The sequence below is a fragment of the Magnolia sinica genome, chromosome 1 (genome assembly GCF_029962835.1).
Source record: "Magnolia sinica isolate HGM2019 chromosome 1, MsV1, whole genome shotgun sequence".
NCBI lineage: Eukaryota > Viridiplantae > Streptophyta > Magnoliopsida > Magnoliales > Magnoliaceae > Magnolia > Magnolia sinica.
This window is the reverse complement of record NC_080573.1, coordinates 14,460,417-14,476,533: the sequence shown is the minus strand read 5'-3', so window position 1 is coordinate 14,476,533 and position 16,117 is coordinate 14,460,417.

Genomic DNA, 16,117 nt, shown 5'->3' with positions numbered 1-16,117 from the left:
TACAACAGGAAAATGTTGCTGAGCTAGTAAACGATTCACGTGAGACGTGGCCTTACTTGACAGAAGAAGAACTAGCTGCTTTGGGCCAATCTTAGTTATTAATTTATTTCTTATTTGTTATTTTTAAAACAAATTATGATTTGTTGCTTGAGGTTGTGACATTGAATTATAATTTTGAGACTTAGACATGATTATTTGATTTAAGCAATAATTTTAGACAGGTGAATAAAATCTCAATTAAGTGGGTCTTCAAATAAGGCTAAGATAAATGAACTTGATTGGATATTTGGGTTTTTGGTGAATGATATGTGCGGAATGGAACATATATTTTAAGTTAATAATATCAGCTTTATATCCGTGCTTAAATGTAACGGATGGATTATATACTTTGTGTACAAATTACAACAGCAAGTCTTGGGTTTGCGATCCATGGTTAGTACCCCAAATTCAGGCCATGACATTGACAGGATGGATGTTATAGAAGTTCTGCTGATATGGCTTTTCATTTATAAAATAAATTCCAATAGGGACCTAGTTACCATTTACCCCAGCTTGGTTGGAATACTCTACAACAATGTTTTACCCAGCGTGTATAACAACCAAGCTTGTGGAACCCACCATATTGTAGTGTAAAATCCACTCCGTCCATCAGGTTATTTTCTCCATTCTAATCCATCAAACAATAAATCAGTGAGATCAGCAACTCATTTGGGCCATACCTCAGGGAATTGTGGGGCCATCATGGTATCTTTCATCAAAATTGTTAATTAGGGTTATTCACTGTGATGAAGCAAAAATAGAAAAATCACCCTTATCCGAACATTAGGTGGGCTACATAGTGTGAACTTAGAAGTTTTAAAAGTAATTTTATATCATTTTCATTTGCACGGCGCATAGGAATTTTCATTAGACGGATCTTTTATATGTACAATTAAAATCAACATTCTCATTTGATGGATGGAATTGATTTGCATATAAAATATGGTGGGTCCCACTATCTTGGGTGTTTTATGTGGTTGAGTAAATTAGAGTGGATGCGCAACCCCCGATTTTCAGGGTGTTACAAATCCGGTCACACAATGAATTCTTTCAGTGAAATATGGACCATTGAGTAAGATTTTTAGGAGAAATATTAACTGCACATTATTAAATATGCATATTTTTAAATTTCTTAATTGACTAAAAGTTTATTTAAAATACAATTTTTTTTATTCCTTGAATACACAAAATTAAAAATATATAGAAGAAAATAAAGGAAAGCTTTGATACTAAGAGTGTGATGATTGATACAAAGGCCCTTAGTAACAGTAAACATCTTGAATCAAACCGTCCATGTGATGAATTTCACCGTTGGTGGGTCATAAAAAAAAGTTAATCTAATTTTAAAACTTGATTGGTAGATTGGTGGACATTTATGGGAGTGGTCGAGATGAAGGTAGCAAAAAAAATCTAATTTAGCAAACGAGTGTTAGCCTATCAGCAATTGAAATACTTTTCAAAACATACGATGCGGGACAGATGCGGGTGGGTCCCGCACCATGTTCAATAATAACTTATCTTTTATTACAAAGTGTCATGTGCACGAGGAAATAAAAATTTAATTGCAGACACTACACCGTAGGCTGATAAAATAATTAGGTTTGAACCAATAGACTGAATTTATATTAAGGGCCCAATTCGGACAGGTCAAGCCAGTTCAAGGTGTGCAATTTGATGTCTAGGTGGATCTGGTTGACCCGAAGACTTGAAGAGTCTTTATTTGACTCGACTTGTTATTTAATAATTAAATTTTATGTCTAGGTGGGTCTGGTTGGCCCGAAGACTTGAAGGGTCTTTATTTGACTCGACTTATTATTTAATAATTAAATTTTATTTTAGATATATATATATGCACACACAAACAAAGAGAGAGAGAGAGAGAGTATAAAAATGAAAATGCGTGCAAGCACATGCAGATGGGGGGCCTTATGCTAAAGATATGAGATTCTACACTCCTTTAATACGTTCTTTTAAATTAAAAATATTGCACTCAAGCAAGTGATTCATTTGGGTCTCCTCGAGTTGACTCAATGAGTCCTGGGGAGTTAAAGCCAAGTCAGGATTAAAACCGAGTCTCAAGGTGACTCAGCTCAAAAATTTTCCAAACCGAGTTGACTCAGCTGAGTTTTAAGTTAAGTAACGGATTTAGAGCTATGGCCTCAACTCGATTCAGAGTAGCACGATAGATTTTTTCGCCCAACCCAATTAAATTAAGGAGGGTATGAAGGTCCCCATTCGGATAGCAATCAAGAAGTAACTTTTCGCAACTTACTGCAGTAAATAAGTAATTTATTTGAGATAAGTAATTTTAGTTTATGATCAATTATAAATAACTTTTTTATTTAAAGTTACTTAATCACTTCAATTTAATAATTAAAAACCAAAATAAGCTACTTAAGGTATAAGTAACTTATAATATGAATGCCTCTCACGTGAGAGTCTTCAATCAAGATTTAGTAAAGTACACCCAAACACAAGCTTAAAATGGGGCCCACACAAATAATGGCCGTCGTCCCTACACACCAGCTAGACTAGAGCATCAGCTCCACTGGCAGGGGCTCACGGCTATTAATCCACGAATGTTCAGTGGCCCCCAGCCGTTGAACTTTCCAGCGTGTCCTCCATGTACCGCGGCCTTACCTTGATGTATTTGTTTTATCGGTTCCGGCCATCCACTTTTTATCATTATTTTAATATATGAGCCCAAAAATCAGCCATATCGGAATCTCAGATGGACCACGCCATAGGAAAATAATGGCGATTGAAGGACCACCGCTAAAAACTTCGTAGGGCTTACTATAATGTTTATTTGGCATCCAACCCGTTGATTCGGTTACAAAAACTTAGATGAAGGGAAAACTCAAATATCAGCTTGATCCAAAACTTTTGCGACACTTATTAAGTTTTTAATGGTGGACGTTCAATCACCGCTGTTTCCTACCGTGTGGTTCACGTGAGATTTGGATTCATCTCATTCTTTTTCTCATGTCACAAAATGAGCTGAAAATGGATGGACGGCGTGGATAAAACAGTTGATGATTCCGTGTACCACACAAGCCCTATCCAGTAGTGTCAGTAGGCAATCTGCATCCACCTAGGTTGGTGTGCATTCGATACAGACTACGTGATTCTATCCGCTCAATATCTAAGCTTTTAGGAACCTTTTATAGATGGACCAACCAAACCAAAAAAGCCATGGATGAGATCTTGTAATCTATGTGATTTTTGGTAGACGTTAGCTGCTTAGATCACCGAGCAATGGACCCCACTTCTCCATACTTAAATAAATAAATAACCCTGCGTACAAATTCTTGGATTTTAGAGTTGAATGCGAGCCATTGAATGCAATATTAAAAATTCAACTACAGATATTAATAGTTACAACCATCCTTTCAATGTTAGTCTTTTATGGTAGACCGTATAGATTAGATTCCACAGTATGGATGGATACGATCTTCGTAATACTTAGCAGGTGGGCCCTAATGTCCAGCGACAGACGTTGTCTTGTCTGTCGCGACGGATGAACAACGACCTCTCAAAATTTCGCTTTACAACTGGCGATTCTTGTACACCAGCACGGGCTAGCTGCAGAAAGTAATGAGATTGACAAAAGTTTGGGGCGACTCATGGTAGATAAGATTGCAGTGGCATTTTGAGACACGTGTGTTGAAATGCAGTACGTGTGAGAGGTCAGGACCACTCATCATATAGACTTTAGAGTTAACAATGCTTTGGATTTAAAAAAAAAAAAACTGGTGCACGCAATGCATATGGATCGGATAAAAGACGTTTGGTTGAACATCTTCTGACCGTTGATTTTTCTATGGACCTGCATCTCATCACATCCGTCAGCCAAAATTGTGGGACGTGGAGTCATCTGATGATGGCCCTGATCTGTCGCACGTGTGCTGAGAATTGTGATGATGTCGTTCGTCTCAATTTGTTTAAAATGTGGAGAGAGCTATCTAATCATCCAACAAACAACTGAAAAGGCAAACACCAGTGGAAAATCTGATCGGACGCTGATTTGATTAGTGAAATGATGTGGGCAGGTTTGATTGGTGGGCCGTAGATGGACCAGCCCTTTTAAGGTTTTTCAGTACTTTCGGCAGATCTGTGACTGCACATGGTCCACCAATCAAATCTTGCCACGTTATTTCACCACTGATGTTGGCGGTGACCCCAATCGATGTCCAATCTGATTGGACGTGGATTGCACGGTGAAACTTACACCACAAAAATCAGGAAAGCGGATTGGCTGGTGTACTACACCGCTATACAACTGATGTATTGGCGTCAGCAAGTTCCGTAGGTCTCAGTACGAGTTATGTGTTATATCCAAACCGTCCATCCATTTTAGCATCTGGTAGTAAGGCACGAGACAAAAAATAAGATATATCTAACAATCATGTGGATCACACTGAAAAAAGCAATGGGAGATTGAACATAGACCATTGAAACTCTTTTGCCGGTCACAAAAGTTTTGGATCAATATAAAATTTGTTTTTCCTCTTCATCCAGGTCTCCGTGACCTTATGAGGAGATTGGATGGAAAAATAAGCATTATGGTGGGCCCTATGAATTTTTTAACGGCAAAATGATTATCTCTAGTATTTGTGGTGTAGTCCAGTTGATACTTGGATATGATTTATTTTTTGAATAATGCTCTAAAATGATCTCTAAAAATGGATGAACAGCGTCGATACCGACAAATACATCATTGTGGACCGTGGCGAAATTTAATTGAGCTCTACCTCACACGAGCTATATAGCTGCTGGCAAGTTCCGTAGGTCTGACCACAAATTATGTATTGTATCATTGAACATCTATCATTGTAGAAAGCAGCGGATTGGAACCCTTTTGGTTATAGAAGTTTTGAATCAAATTGAAATTTATTTTTCCTTTTCATTTATGTCATTGAGGCCTTATGAACAGATTGGATGGAAAATAAATGTTATGGTAGGCCCCATAAATTATTTAACGGTGAAAATCATTATCTCCACTACTATTTATCTTAGAATATGATTTGTTTTCTTAGATAACGCTCTAATATGATCTCTAAAAATAGAGGAAACAACATAGATATAATAAATACATCACCATGGAGCCATAAAACTTTAATCCCCTTTGAACCGTTCGTGCAACACGGAGCTACATGAGCATCAGTGCTCGTCTTCGTACGACACGTACCCACAACAGCTATATAGCTTTCGTGTGGTTCGCTGGCCAATCCGCTTCCATTCAAATAAAAGGCAAGCACCTTGCTATAATGAAAGCGCCAGCTGTTACCTTTGTAGGTGTATGAATCGAAGCGGATACTAAAGGAGGCCAAAAATAACTTTTAAACGTGAGCTTGGGATCCATCCCTACGTTTACGATCCAATCACATGTCAACGCAAAATTCTGCAAAATGATGTTGGGTTCACCATATAAGCTGTGTCCAAACTTAGTGTTGGGGTCACTATGTAATATGTGCCCAAACCAGTTAAAGGTAAAGTCTTAAAATGGAAAGTAAATTAGTTGATAACCGTATCATAAGGGTCATTTCTCTTGCTCGGGTAGTAGACTCTCAGGAGTTTCAACACCAGGTTAAGGGTTCGAGTACCCATATGTGGTGAAATTCTACTAAGGTGTGAGTGTGTGGGGTGTGTGTGTGCGCATTAAAAAATAAAAATAAAAATAATAAAAAACCTTATTATAAGGCATAATTCTGATGACTCAGTATGATAATGGGCCGGGTAGGTTCAATAGGTACTGAGCCCAACTCAACATGGGTCACGTATAGGCCTACATCCCATCGAGTTCATTTACTCATAGAGTCTTTGAACCTTAGTTTCAAGTTGGGTCTGGATCAAATAAGGGGATTTACATGATCAGGACCATTAGATGGATGGATTAGATTGTGCACACGTGTACCTCTTTGACAAATGGGTGGTGCGTATACAGGCTTTCTTACGTGCCCCTGGCTTACCAAACCTCATTATATTGTTAGATTAATTAATATATAACATTGGCAATGAAATTAATTGGGCCTGGTTTCAACCAGCTCTAAGATAGGAACCCAACCAGACCCAAGTCTTAAACGGGGTCCAAAATGATTGGTTTGAACCTGAGTTGATTACTATAGGGTTCTGAAAATTAGACCCAGAGCCATTAAAATTGGACCCAGAGCCATTAAAAATGGGTTGAGTCTATAGGTTCATCCTTTTCGCCAGCCTATGTTAGGAACACGAGGCAGATCCAGAGATCAAGTGGACCACACCACATGAAACAATGGGGAATACAGTTAAAAACTTCTTGGGGTAAAAGAAGTTTTTTGGATAAGCTGATACATCCAGATGGAGTCACCTTATGAAGGGGTTGAATGGAAAATAAACATTATGATGTGGGCGTTAATATTTCCACAGTTTCTTGTGGTGTGGTCCACTTGAAATTTAGATCCACCTCATGTTTGGATTCAAGCTTTAAAATGAGCTAGCAAAATAGATGGACCTGTACATACATCATGTGGCACCCCGTGCCACAGGCAATCCCCCTCCATGACAGCCCTACTGACAAATCGTGCTCTTGGGTGGGGTATAGCTTTGGGCCGGGCTTGGGCTGGAATCCTTAGGGCCAAACACGGCCTAAAATAAAAGCCCCTTGATTAATTGGATTGGGCTTGGTCTGGCCTTGCCCATTTAAGGATGTCAAGGGCATTTTTGTCATACATGACGAATGATGGGGCACACATAACGAACAGACCATATCTTATAAAAAAGCAACAGATCTAGGAATCACTAAGCACTATGGTTCCCTGACATGATAGGATTTTTTTGGGTCACATGCCGCTTAATAAAACATGTTTGAAAGTTATTCAGTCAAGTACATAATCGACCATGGGTCCCATCTCTGACAACCGCATGTGACCCAATTAAATCCCACCACGTAAGGAAACCAGAATGCTTGGTTGTTCCCAGAATCCACATTTTACGTAAAAAAAAGTGGGCCCATCATGAGACCAAGCTGGCTCGGGCCTAGATATTAATACGTGGATTGACTCTAAAAAACTGGGCCCAGCCCATTAACACACCTAAGCTACTCTAGGATCAAGCCCAATCTCAGATGGGCCCAGACCAGAGCTCCAACATGCTGGTCCACTGGCATCCTTGGTGCCTGGTGAGAATCTAAAATGACCCAAAACAGAAGGACAGAACAATCCAACTTTCGGTCATGTCTCATGGACTGTTCTTAATGGACGGTGATGATGAGCTTTAAAGAGTTTTTAAAATGGGATCTGACACTTCTTGGGAGAATCGGGATTTCGATTGCCATTTTGAAACCGGTACATGAGTCTTGAGTGGATGTATTGCATGATATGCACCAATGCGTTAGTTTGTACAGGTGTGATGGGTGGTTCAATGATCTAGACCATCGTTGTATTGAGTCCCATGTTGGATGGATGACATGTCTAAATACCCCTGATTAGAATAATCTGAGCCGTTCAATCTTTTAGTATTCAAATATACGGCTGAGGAGAGAAATTGCAATTAAAATTTACAAATATTTATTTAGGGTGAGACGTTTGGATTGTGTTTGATTTCCTAATGATCATAGATGGGCCATCTTAATCAAGCCCAGGCCCTACCTGACCCATTTAATTGTGGTTGGATCGGGCTGACCAATCCACCCAACTCAGCCACGGACGCGGATTTCCTGTGAACGCCTTTCGCAGGAAGTTCCAGCGCAAGGATGCTGGGTGGGGCCCACTGCAATGTATGTGAGAAATCCATTCCGTCCATCGATTTTTTCAGCTCATTTTAGCACGTATGACATAAAATGAGGTGGATACAAAACTCAAGTGGGTCACACGAGAGGGAAATGGATAAAGAAATTGTTACCGTTGAAACCTTCCTAGGTTCTAATAAAAGGTCGACACAAAACATATAGCCTAATAAAAACCTTTTATGGCCATAAAAATGCTTCAACGCTTCTCATTGAATTCCCACTATTTCCTCTCGTGTGGCCTACTTGAGTTTGGATACACCTAATTTTTTGTCCCACATCCTAAATTGAGCTCGCAAAACAGATGGATAGGATGGATTTCTCACAAACATCTCGGTGGGCCCCACCCAGCATCCTTTTGCAGGAACTTCCAGCTAAAAGGCTCTGCAGGAAATCTGCGTCCTCAGACCACATACGTCGTGTGAATGCTTGTCTTTTACTAATTTGTTTTGGGTTTGACTTTTGAGCCGGATTAGTTGGATCGGTTCATTTAATCCAGCCCAGCCCATTGATAACCTATATAGGCAGGTTGGGTCGTGATGGTTAAGGGTGGCCACTAGCTGACCCCAGCTCAAACTCGGCTCAACTTGGTCCTCGAGCCTAATTGGCCAACTCGGCTCGGTTCGGTCAACAGCTTGAGCTAGTTCGAGCCAAATTCAAGCCTTTGCAGTATTTTCACAAACACATGCAATGCACTTTCAATTATTCACTGTATATAAAACAACAACAGCTGTTTATAAGTATTTCATCAAACACCTTATAGGCAACTTTAAAATCAAGGGAAAATGGTATTTGTTTCATATACATACCATCCTTGCACTAGCCGACACTTCGTTGAGTCCATTTATCAAACACTTGGTGAGCAACATTAATATCAAAGTAATCGAGTCACCAAACTAGTTTAATTTGAGTTGGGGTTCAATCCAAGTCAACTTGAGCTTGGGCAAGGTCGAACTTGGTTCGAAATTTTTTTCAAGCTCAAAAAATCAGCTTGACTCGGCTAACATTGCGTTTTCAAGTTGAGTCGAGTGAGCTAACGGAGCAAACTCAGTTCATGTACATCCCCAGTGAAGGTTAAACCTCAGCTTAACTCATTTACTTAAGTGGGCCACCTTTCTAGCCCAAGCCCAACCCACCATGCATTTAGCTTGGCTTAAATCAACCTTTAAAACATATTGGGCGATTTGACCCATGGATGTATGATGCTTGGGCTTTGTTCATATATGGGTGCACCATGTTGGGCTGGATAAGGTGGTCCAATTCGTTCATCATTATGATAATTATTATATGCAATCTAATGTTAGTAAATATAGGGGAGAGAAGGAAAAGGAGTCCTTAGCTTGGGTGGGTTCCACCGTGATATTTACATGTAATCTCATTTTTGATTGAGGTGGACCACACAATTAGAAATAGTTTATAGGCCAAAGCTCATCTTTCAAACCTTTTCCCTTAGTGTGGCTCGCCAGAATCAATTGCCTGATTTTTAAACCCTAAGAATGTTTTAGCATGGCATGGTTGGAGTGGATTCAATATAAAAATCATGGTGAGCCCTTAAAAAATTAATGGTGGACCTCTCTCAACTGTTTCCAATGCCGCTCCCTACAAATGAAGCATGTACAAATCTCAGGTGAACCATAATATAGGAAACCGTGGTAATTGGCCATTAAAAATATTTTATGGGTTACAAAAGTTTTGCATAAGTTAATATTTGTCTCTTAATCCATATCTTTGTGACCTTATCAAATGGTTGGACGGCAAATAAACATTCCTGTGGCCTCATGAAGTTTTTAAGCGTGGATTCAATCAATACTATTTCCTATGGTTTCGTCTGCATAAGATTTAGATTTATTTCAATTGTAGGATCACGCCGAGTTTCAAAACAATTGGAGGGTGTGGATTTAGGGCACATATATAGCGATGAGCCCTAGAGTTAGGGGTCTCACTCACCTCGGAGAATAGTATGGATGTCCACCACACATCATTATAGGGCCCATGGAGCTCCACCTCATGGTATGCATCCCATGAGGTCAATCTCATGATGCCTTTTTTTCTATATGTGTGTGTGGGAAAAGGTTCTATACAGTCATAGTTATGTAAAGTTGGACATTGCATTTTCGTCCAACTAGCTTTGCATTTAATGAGAAAATTCACTCTTTTATATAATACATATGCTTACAATGAGAGATTTTAGGATGCATGTCATAGTTATGTAAAGTAACATGTGTGTCAAAGATCTAGGCCATTTATCAGTTAAGACCCACTAAGAGAAGTTATGTACCAAAAACTAAGAAACTACACTTGTAAGAAATGTCCGTATGCATGTTAAATCTGGATCGTTGGATAGTTTTATTAACAACTAACACTTTCCATAAGTATTTGACATGATTGATCATAAGATCATCAATTTATTTATTTTGTCCTTGGCATATTGACATGTAATTTATCTACTGGACGATCTGATTTTGAGTTGGATGGTCCAAATCTATAATAGGTGTGTAGCCCATAGTATATTTACTCTCCTGGATCCTCTTCCCAAATATTTAGAGAAATTTACCACTGTAGGACCCATTTATGGCCCATTTACCCATTAAAGCCCACCTCATTTTACCTTACCATAATAAGCCCCAGCTGTACGGACGACTTGCGAAAGGTCGCAAATGCCCCTGCTTTTTTTCCTTCAGGGCCCGTTTGGCAGGCGGATTGGAAGGATTGGAAGTTAAATCCTGGGATTGGCCGGGCGTGCCAAACAGACTAGGTGATCTCGATCCCGGGATGTAGCAATCCCATGGATCTTAAGACAATCCACCGACAACACCATCATTACCTTTAAATCCCTTTCAATCCACCTTAATCCGTTCAAATTTGCCCGACGTGTTTGGTTGGAGGGATTGGATGGGATGGGAAGGTTTATCTCCGGATTGGCCAGGCATGCCAAACAGACTCGATATAGCACTTAGGATATAGCAATCCCATGGATATTAAGACAATCCACCGACAACACCATCATTACCTTGAAATCCATGCCAACCACCCTAATGCCATTCAATCCCTTCCAATTCACCCGGCCAAACGGGCCCTCAAGCAGCATCAGTGGTGCTCGAAGACGAGCGTTGACGCTCCTGGCCCTCTGAGTTGTACGAACAAAAGAGATCAAAGTTACATGGCCCCACAGCTGTGTATTTATTATATCTACAACATTCATCCATATTTCGAGATCATTTCAGAACATTATCAAAAAAAAAAAAAATCATATCCAAAGATAAACTGGACCACACCACAGAGAGCAGCGGAAAATTGATTTTCACCGTTGAAAATTTTGTAGGGCCCACCATAACATTTATTTTCCATTCAATCTATTCATAAGGTCACAAAGACCTGGACGAAGAGGAAAAACAAATTTCATAATGATCCAAGACTTCTATGACCCTTAAAAGGGTTTCAATGGTAAACGTTCAATCCTCCACTGCCTTTTACAGTGTGGTCCACTTGATAGCTAGATCCATCTTATTTTTCTTCTCAAGCCTCAATACGAGTTTTACCAAATAGATGGAAGGTTTGGATATAAAACATACATCATAATGGGACCCACAAAAATCGGTGGGGATTACGGTTGGGAAAAAAACCGGTTGGGTCAATCGGGTCAACCCTCTTGATCGGGTGAGATCTAGACCTATTGCTACGGATTATAACCGTAACAATAGCCGTAGTGGTATGCACTTTTTTCTCTTTTTATTTTTATTTTTTAAATTTTTATTTCTTACATGGAGAAATTTATTCCACCTACATTTTTCTTTAATACATATTTATATAACATATGTATATATATGCATAAAAAAAAAATCTCTTTTATTCCCATTTTTCTTTATTCATTTAACAAGAATGTCTTCTAAACCAAAATTAGTTACTTGACGTACCACATATAATTTTGGAGTAGGAGAAGCTACTTTAGCCAACCAACCTATTTATTTTCCAAGATTCCATCAAATTTCATTGGTCGAAAATCCATTTCATTCACTTGCGGTCAATTTCATTCACTTCGTAGTCAACTCAATTCATTTCACGGTCAATTCCCTTCACTCCACGTTGAATTCCATGCATTTTGCGATCAATTCTCTTCACTTCACAATCAATTTGATGCATTTCACATCAATTCCCTTCACTTCACGTTCATTTTCATGCATTTCATGGTCAATTTCGCCGATTCTGCTTCACTTCGTGGTCATTTCCATGTATTTCACACAATTCCCTTCACTTAACGGTCATTTCCATGCACTTCATGGTCAATTCCCTTCACTTCACGGTCATTTTCATTCATTTCATGGTCAATTCCGGCGATTTCCCTTCACTTCACGGTCAATTCCATGCATTTCACAGTCAATTTCCTTTACTTCATGGTCAATTCAATGCATTTCACGGTCAATTCCCTTCACTTCACGGTCAATTCCGGTGAGTCAATTCCGGCGATTTCGTTTCATTTCACGGTCATTTCCTTGCATTTCACAGTCAATTCCCTTCACTGCACGGTCATTTCCATGCATTTCACGGTCAATTCCCTTCACTTCATGGTCATTTCCATGCATTTCACATCATTTCCGGTGATTCCGTTTCATTTCCATGCATTTCACGGTCAATTCTCCTCACTTCACGATCATTTCCATGCATTTTACGGTCAATTCCGGCGATTCTGTTTCATTTCACGGTCATTTCTATGCATTTCACAGTCAATTTCGGCGATTCTGTTTCATTTTATAGTCATTTTCATGCATTGCACAGTCAATTCCCTTTACTTCATGGTCATTTTCATGCATTTCACGGTCAATTCCCTTCACTTCACGGTCATTTCCATGCATTTCACCGTCAATTCCAGCAATTCCACTTCACTTCACGGTCAATTCGCTTCATTTCACGGTCAATTCCCTTCACTTCACGATCATTTCCATGCATTTCATAGTCAATTCCGACAATTCCACTTCACTTTATGGTCAATTCGCTTCACTTCACGGTCATTTCCCTTCACTTCACAGTCATTTCCATGCATTTAACATCAATTCCCTTCACTATATGGTCAATTTGCTTCACTTCACCGTCATGTCCATGCATTTCACGGTCAATTCGCAATTCCCCTTCACTTCACGGTCCAATTCCATGCATTTCACGGCCAATTCCCTTCACTTTTTGGCTGGGCAGATTGGATGGGATTGGATGTTATTAGAGTGGATGGCACGGATTTCAAAGTAATGATAGTTGCGTCAGTAGATTGGTGCAAGATCTATGGGATTGCTATATCGAGTCTATTTGGACGCCCGGCCAATCCCGAGATTAAACCTTCCAATCCCTTTCAATCCCTCGAACCAAACACATCCCATGCAATTTTGAAGGGATTAGGGTGGATTGGATGGGATTTAAAGGTAATGATGGTGATGTCAGTGGATTGTCTTAAGATCCATGGGATTGCTATATCCCGGGATCAGGATCCCGTGTCTGTTTGGCACGCCTGGCCAATCCCGGGATCTATCTTCCAATCCCTTCCAATCCCATCCAATCTGCCCGGCCAAACAGGCCCTAAGAACCATGCAGTGTAGTGGACACTGAACTCATCAAGCGTCCTGATTACCTAGCTGCTCTTGCGTTTAAGATATCTCGAAAGAAAGGACGTACGGCCAAGATTTGATCGAAAGTGGGCCACTTCTTGATGAGGCACGGAACTGACGGGTGGGTTGATCAACTATTTATTGGTTTATAGATCTGCATTTGATGGAGGTAGAATGGACAACATCACGAGTAATAATTTTGAGTGATAACCCATCATTAAAACCTCAAGCTGGTATTGTTTTTTCACTTTGTTGTTGCTTAAACAAGGAAAATGTCAGCAGCTCCCACACCCTCCAAATGGACCACACTAAAGGGCGTGTTTGGCCGGACAGATCCCATGTGATTAGGAGGGATGGGATGATAAAATCCTGAGATATGCCAAATGAGCCAATCAGGCCCGATGATCTTGTCCTGGGATATGGCAATCCCATAGATCTTAAACCAATCCACTGACATCACCATCATTACCTTAAAATCCATCCCATCTCTCTTACTCTCGTTCAATCGTGCCTGGGGCGTGTTTGGTTGGACGGATTGGAAGGAATTGGGATGGTAAAATCTCGAGATATGCCGGGCGTGCCAAATAGACTCGGTGAACTTGTCCCGGGATATAGCAATCCCATGGATCTTAAACCAATCCACTGACACCACCATCATTACCTTAAAATTCATCCCATCCCTCCTAATCCCATGGGATTCGCCCGGCCAAACAGGCCTTTGATGGTAGAAGTTAAACTTGAGTAATGGTTCTTGGTGTTTATAGTTCTCCAATAATAATGAGTGTATTCATAGAATGCACAGGCAGCTTCTGAACTCATGTATTTTGGTGTGATATGCTAGAATAGTTAGAGGATTTTTATTTGGATGAAGATTTGTTTTCTAAATATATCGTCAAGCATACTTCGCGTAATAGTTGAATGTAATTGTACCAAATCTTTCCTTATCCCTTTCTTGAAATTTTTTTAGATTTACGACCCTAGAGTTACGGCCAGTTTGGTTAACTCGGAAGGTGACTCTTAACTTTAAGCAGGTCAGCTCGTGAGTCACCCCAAGACTCCTCTCAATGTTGGTGCCTCATTGAGGAAGTTCACCCCAATATTCTAATTAATTCACCCAGCTTTAACGTACCCTTTTATGATTAGTTGAGTTTCTCGTATATTAGACCAATTCAATTTTCGCAGCAACACACTTCATCTATGTTTATATGGCCTAATCAACGCCTATTATGTTTTTAACAGTGAGCATTCAATCATTACTATCTTCCTGTGTGGTCCACCTAAAATTTAGATCTTCATCCTTTTTTAAAAAAAATTAAGTCCTAAGATGATCTTAAAAAATGAACTGACATACATCGTGGTGGAGCCCACATAGCACTGACAACTAGCCCTTGCCGCGTGACTGGCCAAACTTTCTCCCCAACTTTCCGTTCTCCTCCCATATAAAGTTTGAGGGCAAGGATGGTTTGAATCAACGGATAGGATTGCTTTGGCACTATATCCTCACTTCAAGAAGGAAACGACGGAGCAGTCGATGGTGCGTGACTAAAAATCCCATCTAGCCCTTGCCGCGTGACTGGCCAAACCGCGTCCCTATCTTGCCGTTCTCCTCCAAACATGGAAAATAAAGGATCGTCAGAATCAACGGATAGGATTGCTTTGGTACTTTAGCGTTACTTCAGGAAGGAAACATGGTCAATTCCGACAATTCCCCTTTACTTCACGGTCAATTCCATGCATTTCATGGTTAATTCCCTTCATTTCATGGTCAATTCCATGCATTTCATGGTCAATTACGGCAATTTCGCTTCACTTCATGGCCAGTTTAACACGTTTGCCACAAAAGAACCAGCTCTGAGAAAGAACGGATATGCCTTGCATTGCTCACCGCACTTGAGCTTTAAGCAATTGTTGATTTTCTGTTATTGCCATGAAATAACAAAATGGTGATATGATTGATATCATCGACATGAATGATGGCAGATATTTCAATGGTGATTATATAAAGTTTGCTATGTTTAGCCATTCATTATATGGCTGGAAATCTAATGTTAGATGTGCTTGTATGGGTGCAGCTCATGTAATGAAATGCTTGAGAAATAACAAAGAAAAATGTTGTTGTTCCATCATTACTAGAGTTTTGAAGTAACATTTGAGACAGAAATATAAAATCTGCATTTGTTCCTCGTCATTAGTGACTGGTCATGATGCAAAGATCGAACTGGCATGAAAGTTAGGAACTATAGATCAAGGTTTTAAGTCTATTATAAAGCGTTGTGCGACTTGTCCAAGTTGACTCAGACTTGATTAGAATAGATCCCTTTTGACACTGCGATTCAGCAATGAAAAGAAGGGTGACTCGATCAACTTAACCAGGTAACCTCAACTAGGGAAGCAGATTGGCTTGTGTACCATACACCACCGACCTCAGTGGTGTGTTGACCTAACCAAGTTCTATGGGCCCAACCATGAGGCATGTGTCATATCCAAATTGTCCACCCATTTGGCAAGATTGTTGTAAAGCTTGAGCCTAAAATGAAGAAAGATCCAAAGATTAAGTGGACCACATTGCAGAAACCCGGTCGACCCAGAGTCACTGTCCGTGTGACCCGATCGACCCCAAATATGCTAAATCAGGCCAAAGTGGGGTCGACTGGGTTAACTATGGCTACGGATTATAACTGTAGCCATAACCGTAGCCATAACTGTAGTGCTATGCACTCTT